This window comes from Lynx rufus, unplaced genomic scaffold (assembly GCF_022079265.1).
Source record: "Lynx rufus isolate CCGP_SWC_20201006 ecotype Redwood Valley unplaced genomic scaffold, mLynRuf1.p SCAF_8, whole genome shotgun sequence".
Lineage (NCBI taxonomy): Eukaryota > Metazoa > Chordata > Mammalia > Carnivora > Felidae > Lynx > Lynx rufus.
Window position 1 is genome coordinate 25,115,673 of NW_025814896.1, and position 7,461 is coordinate 25,123,133.

The window sequence follows — 7,461 nt, forward strand, 5'->3', positions numbered from 1 at the left end:
AAGATATTTGCAAATGACATATCAGATAAAGGGTCAGTATCCAAAATCTATAAAGAACTTATCGAACTCAACACCCAAAAAACAAATGATCCAGTGAAGAAATGGGCAAAAGACATGAATAGACACTTCTCCAAAGACGACATCCAGGATGGCCAACTGATGCATGAAAACATGCTCAACATCACTCATCATCAGGGAAATACAAATCAAAACCACAATGTAATACCATCTCACACCTGTCAGAATGGCTAATATTAACAACTCAGGCAACAACAGATGTTGGCGAGGATGCAGAGAAAGAGGATCTCTTTTGTACTGCTGGTGGGAATGCAAACTGGGGCAGCCACTCTGGAAAACAGTACAGAGGTTCCTCAAAAAATTAAAAATAGAACTACCCTACAACCCAGCAATTGCACTATTAGGTATTTATCCAAGGGATACAGGTATGCTGTTTCAAAGGGACACATGCACTCCAATGTTTACAGCAGCACTATCAACAATAACCAAAGTATGGAAAAGAGCCCAAATGTCCATCGATGGATGAATGGATAAGGATGTGGTGTGTATGTATGTATGTATGTATGTATATATATGTGTGTGTGTGTGTATATGTATATATCAAAAAGAATGAAATCTTGCCATTTGCAACTACATGGATGGAACTAGAGGGTATTATGCTAAGCGAAATTAGTCAGTCAGAGAAAGACAAATATCATAGGGCTTCACTCATATGAGGACTTTAAGACACAGAACAGATGAACACAAGGGAAGGGAAGCAAAAATAATATAAAAACAGGGAGGGGGACAAAACATAAGAGACTCTTAAATATGGATAACAAACAGAAGGTTACTGGAGGGGTTGTGGGAAGAGGGATGGGCTAAAAGGGCATTAAGGAATCTACTCCTGAAATCATTGTTGTACTATATGCTAATTTGGATGTAAATTTAAAAAATAAAATAAAATTTTAAAAAAATCAAAGAAAGAAAGAAACTGTAAGTATTCAACCACAATCTCCCCACCCCTAACCCTGTAGAGAGAGCAGTGGACAGCCTAAATGACCTTCTGGAGATACAGAATAGAACCTAGTGATATATTCCACACTTCCCCCCATCCTCCAATGAGGTATGGCCATTTATTCACATGAAGGTCCTTAAGAAGTGAAAGATAATAAAACTGAAGAAAAAAAAAGGGAGGGTTATAGAAATGGAAAAGATAACTAATGATACTTGGACAGATGCCTATGTCTAGTTATTCATTTAAGCAGGGTGGGGAAGGTGACCAGAGAAGGACCTCAAAATTAATTTTTGCCCCCAGCTCCCACCCTTTGGGTCTTTACAGGATTTCAGGGAGCTCTGAGATTATTTTATGATGAAATGGCACCAGAAAAGGAAAGGCAAGACCGCAAGCTGAATTAACAGCAGGGACCAGAATGAATAATCTTCGGGCTCATGACTAGGCTCCCAGTTTATCCCACTGTCCCCTCTCTCTAATTCTGAGAGTCTAAGAGCAGTACCCCATCTAAGGTCTGAAACTTTCCTTATAATACCTAATGGGCAGTTGTAAGTCAGCAGATTAACATTACTGCTGTCATCTTCCCCACTCCAGTTGTACCTTTTATACCTCAAGATAAAATTGAAAAAAAAAAGTTTTTATAGACATTCATATGAAAACCCTCCTATCTTTACTCTTACCAGCCCCCCCCCACCACTGCCTAAGAAATGGGAGAGAAGAAAGAAAATGCCTCTCTCCAAGAGATATATTATCTAAATCATCATCTAGAATCGTAACAAAAATCCCTCTTGGTCCCTCGGCATCTGGTCCCACCCTGACCAGCCTCACCCTACCCTCTGCCTCCACCACTGTTAGCTAAACTACTAAGACCTGCTGCCTTTCTGGATGCAAGCTCCTGTTTTACTCAACTTTGTTTTCCCAGTGCCTAGCAGGTAGTAAACACAAGTGACTTAGAGAGGGTCACAGTAGCACATGGACAGAGCAGTACCAAAGGACATTGTCTAAAGAAAATGTAAGCTGTTCTTGGCTTAACATAAGCAACCTTCAGGGCTATGGAGGGCCTGGGTGTCTGATATCTTAATATTTCCCCCTTTTCTAAACTAGTGTTGGGGCACCTGCGTGGCTCAGTCAGTCAAACATCCAACTCTTGATTTTGGCTCAGGTCATGATCCCATGGTTCATAATTCAGGCCCTGCATCTAGCTCTGCACTAAAAGCACTGAGGGTGCTTGGGATTCTCTCTCCCTCTCTCTCTGCCCCTCCCCTCTCACTCAAAATAAATACATTAAAAAAAATAGAAAAAAAAGAAACTAGCGTTTACATCACCCAGTTTAGTCAGGAATAGTTACCAGATGTGTTGCAAAATATCTCTCCCTCACCCATGCCCCCACTCCCACCCTCCCCATGGAGAACTAGGATCAGTAACTAGAAGGTAAATGAAAGCAGATGTAAGACCCTGCATGAGAAATCCACCCTCTCTCTTGTGTCCTCACCTCAATAATCAGCATCCTCATCTGTACAACTGTACCAGGTAGAAATCTAGAAGTCATCCCTGATTTCTTGCTTACTCTCCACACCAATCATCTTTGTGTCTCATTCACAATTCCTTCTACACACACACACACACACACTTCATTGGAAACATCATCATCTCCTACCTGTATGTACCATAACAGCCTCCTCCTAACTGGTCTTTTTTGCCCATGGTACTCTAGCCCTCCAATCCAGTCCCCAAACAGGTAGCCAGAGAGCCTTCTAAAATGCCCAGGGGAGCATGGCCCCCCTCATCTCAGTTTAAAGTTCAAACTCCACAACCTGGGCAACAAGCCCCTTTCATGACTTGGCTTCTGCTCTACCTACTGTACCAGTCTCCTCTCATCTCGGGTCACATCCACCCATCTTTTGTTTTATGATCCATTCAAGAATCTTGAGAAAACTGAGAGATGTATTTAACCCCTCTGGGTCTGTTCCTCACCTATGGAGTGGGAATAATAGTATACTTCTCAAGGTGGTTATAGGAAGGAGTAACACATGTTAAATGCTTAAGAGTATAGTACCTGATAGATACAGTAAATGGCCAAAAGTCTTACCTATTACCACCACCATCTCTAAACTTGCAATTCCTTCTGCCTAGTCTTATCTTCTGTCCTCAACTCTCCAAATCTCATTTCCTCCTGCCTCAGGTCTCTCTGTTTTTCTTGAGATCTGAAGAAGCCTCCAAGGCTGGGTAAGTAACCATTTCTCTATGCTCTCATAGTGTTTATCCTATTCACAATACTTCTCACACGGCCTGTTTCCTTGCCTGTCTTCCCCACGACACTATATAGACCCAAATCCCCAAGGTTAGGACTGTGCATGGCAGATGCTTAATAATTTTCCTGTAAATGAAAAACTTTCCGATAATGAAGTGTCCAATGAAACCGAATCTCAACAGGTAGCCAGAACGGGACTTTAAAGTTCCTCAACTACAAGATCCTACTCAACAAACAATTCAGCACATTCTGACATTATCACACTCAGGGGTTTGGACTTAATACATAGGCAATGCTAAACCATCAGATCTTTAAGGAAAGTGCAACATGCTCAGATCTGTTTGCTGCCCTATTAAACCCATCTCTGGAACACCTCCCACTGCCACCCCCTGTAGATATCAGGACAAAATTCCAACTACCCTTCACAAACACCACATTCTACCACCCCACCATCTCCCAAACACATAGAACGGGAAAAGGTCAAACTAAAGAGAAGTCTGAAAGGCTAAATGCATTTAACTCCATCTTAACCACCTGCAAACAAGGAGTATCCATAAACACCCTCTAGGAAACCAAAGCTAATCCCTCTTGTGTGACTATATACAAAGAGGAGGGCAAAGAGAGAGAACATTTCATAAAGGTAATCCATTTAATCATCCTCTGAGTAGTTCTGATCCGAGCTGCTGTCATAGCACTGCTATTCTTGATCACTGCAGCCTGATATGCCCAAACCCTGTATAGTCAGAAAGGCAGGTGCAAACAAGGCAAGTGGAGAGCCCTCTGGGTTCTATTTCAAGGGTAAGAGGTCACTTTGGAAGACACAAAAGAGGCTAGCACAGATCTCCAAAACAGGCTTCAGTGATAGAGGAAAAGGGGGGAAGGAGCTTAACCAAAGGTACAATCAGGCTTCTGTTCCCACTCTGGGGATGCAAACCACACCCTACTGCCAATCAGGGCTGATCATTTTGCATTTACAAAGCACCCTGAGGTCAAGGGAGGCACATAGAGTGCCAACTTTGCCAGTCACAAAAGGACAAAATATGTATAATCCCACTTACATATGGTACTTAGAATAGTCAAATTCAGACACACAATGTATGGTGGTTGCCAGGGGCTGGGGGGAGATGGGAATAGGCAGTTAGTGTTTAATGGATACAGTTTCAGTTGGGGAAGACAAAAATTTCTAGGTAAGGATAGTGGTGATGGCTGCATAACAGTGTGAATGCACTTAATGCCAGAGAACTGTCCATTTAAAACTGGTTAAAATGGTGAATTTTATGTCCTGTGTATTTTTACAAAAAACAAAAAAACACCCACACTGGCTTTAAAGTTATACTGTCCTCAGTTATCAATTACATGATCCTGAGCAAGTCATATAACCTCTCTAAAGCCTATTTCTTCCTCTGTAAATCAGGGATAATACCTAATTCATAAAATTGCTCTGAGGAATAAATGAGATACCCCACAGAAAGTCCTTAGTCCAGTACCTGGTATATGGTAAGTACTTAATGTTAGCTATTATTTCTACTACTGCAATAGACTTTCACAGCCATTTCTCACAGCTCCCACACAAGCCTGCTGAGTTTACAGAAAAGGAAACAGGTTCACAGAGTCACAATAAGTGGCTCAATTTATTATGCCACATCAAATCCTCTGCCCATGAAAGGTGTCTTGTCCTTACCACTTGTTAATCCGGTGATTATAAGAAAGGCAAGTACCCCAACCTTGCTGTGTCTCCATTCTCAATTACAGCTGTAAAATGGAGATGTAAAGCAAATTCTAAGAACTCCCTCACAGAACTGATTAGAAATGAAATCAGATGATTCCAGAAGAATACTATAAACCATAAAGTACCACACAATAAAAGTAATGAGAACTGGTACACCTGTGCACAAAACCTGACCTCCTTTTAATGCAAAACCTGAGGCATGGAGAGTGGCTGGAACTAAACAACTTCCTCGTGATTTCAATTTACTCAGGATTCCTGGTCTTAAGGCCTGACTATGTAATTTACTGCTCTTTCAAAAGGTGGCAAGGGATTGTAGAAATATAACTACTACTGGACTGGGAATTCTAGTTCCGATTTGTCACTAAGGCAGTCTGTGAATTTAGACAACTTACTTCCCCTTTCAGTGTTCAATTAACAGGGAAGAGGGACAAGGCAAACAAAAAAGTTAGACCAGATAGTAAGACCCCTTCCAGCTCCTACATACCACAACTTCTAAATCCAGAATTTTGGAAAAAGGAGGGTACAACAGACCTCCAGACTCCCAAGAATTAATGCAAACATCAGGAGACTCTTTCAAAATGTGGCCTACCTGATTTTGACACTTCCCACACCAGGATCAAACACACTGGAAAACTAGAACACTAGACAAAGTTAATTTTAGTTCGCTTTTATCCCTCTTGGTCTTACCTGAAAATAGGGAAAATAAAACCCTATGTGAAGGCAGAGAGTTGAAGCACTTGACTTGAGCCACTTCCTGCTTCCCCTCCCCCAACCAGGAGCTATAAATCTAAACACTATGGAGAACACTCAAGGTTTGGGGGGAGGAACATACTATAAACAAAATGGATAGCCCTCACTGTTATAATGACTCAAGCCTTCCTTGCGCCAAAACCCCAGAGAATTTCAGTTGTACCTGAGATCTGGAGTCCCCTACCTTCATCAAATTCTAACGGGCAATACTAGCAAGAAATCCACAGTAATTTCCTTTCCCTCCGACCCCTCATATCCCCAGAATGGGATTTCATCCATAGCATAGTGGACACTAGCCTAGAAGACAGGGAAAACGGAGTTACGTCTCCAACGATGTGACCCAAGGGTAAGTCAAAATCCTCTCTGCACTAAGAGATTACACAAGCTCACACTTAAATAAGTAACAGGTACTAGTACCAAGACTTTACACTTCTATGACTACTATGATTTGCAGCACATTATTTCACCTCCCTGAGCCTTGTTTTTTGCTTTTGGAAAGGGGGATAACCCCAGAAGGCCGTCATAAGCATTAAATGAAATAGGGCTTACAAAGTTCCTAGTCAAGTCCATTAAATGTTACCTGTTGGTATTAAACACTTCTCTCACATATTAGTTTCCTAAATCCACAAACATGCTGCGAGGCGACTTTCTTTCCCAAATTTTACGGAGGGACAAACTAAAGCTCGGCTGCACACAGAGGGCTGCGTGAATTGCGGAACACTGCCCCAGCTCGAGGACCGGTTGTTGCTCCTCTCCGAGCCCCAAGGTGTGCAAGGAGCCCAGGAACGGCAGCGGCGGGGGCCGCGGCGGCGCTCAAGCCCGGGGGGGAGCGAGGCAGGGCCAGTTCTGCGCACCTCGGGGAGCCCGCAGACCCAGCCGGGTCGGGCAGGAGAGCCGGAAGAAGCCGGGGCCGGAGCCGGGACCGAGCCCGCCCAGGCCTCCCCGGCGCGGCCTCCGCTCCCTTCCCTCCTCCCCTCGCCGGGTGGGGCGGGGCGCGAGCACAAAGACTCCAACTTCCGAGCGGGCGCGGGCCCACCCCGCCAACTCTTGGCCCAGGCCCGGCCCGCAAGGGGGAATCGGCCAGGGAACGCCAGGCGGCCGGGGGCAGGCGAGGATGGGCCGGGCTAGCGACCCGGGGCGGCGGGCCCGGTGATGGGGAGGAGGTGCGGGCGGAGGGGGCCGGGAGTTACTCCCGCTCCTGGGACGCCCAGAATGGCCGAAAAAAGAGTTTCTAAAAATAGGCAGGAACTCGAGTGAAGAGGTGGGCGGCCGAAAAGGAAAGAGGAACACTCCCCCGCACCCTTAAGGAGACGCCCGTGGCCCCCACTCACCCGCGCCCAGAGGTCTGGAGGAAGCCGCGCGGCGCGGAAGGAGGCGGTGCCGCCGCACTCGGGGGCGGAAGGGAGGGAGCGAAGGAGGAAGAAGGCGGCTCCGGCCGCGGCGTGAGGAGCTGAGCACACGCGCGGGAGTCGCCCCCGCCGCCGCTACCGCCCCCTCAGCTTCTCCCGGCTCAGCCCGCCCTGCGCCCGCGCCGCTCGCGCGCCCCGCCGCACTGACAGCGGCGCGAGCCCCGCAGCCCCGAGTCCTTCCCTCGGCCGGCACCACTGAAGCGCGCGGGAGTGGGGGTGCCCTGAACGGTTTCCCTAAGCTTGGCCCCACCCGCCGCTCCAGCCCTGGCCCTGGGCCTTCCCTCCACGCCCCTGCCTCTTTCTCCAGGAA

At 46.0% G+C, this 7,461-nt stretch overlaps 1 protein-coding gene across 7 annotated transcripts in view; it reads right to left on the reverse strand.

The window, feature by feature from the left end:
• Positions 1-7,254, reverse strand: part of RALY (RALY heterogeneous nuclear ribonucleoprotein) — a 93,958-nt gene extending 86,704 nt beyond the window's left edge. For 2 of the 7 annotated variants that reach the window (XR_006960372.1, XR_006960371.1), the window contains exon 1: positions 7,074-7,253. The gene's annotated coding sequence lies outside the window, so the exon portion shown is untranslated. Of the gene's footprint in view, positions 1-6,322; positions 6,344-7,073 lie in introns of those variants that run through there. The other 5 variants (XR_006960374.1, XR_006960375.1, XR_006960373.1 and 2 more) reach the window with 5 other exon arrangements.
• Positions 7,255-7,461: the final 207 nt, after the last annotated feature.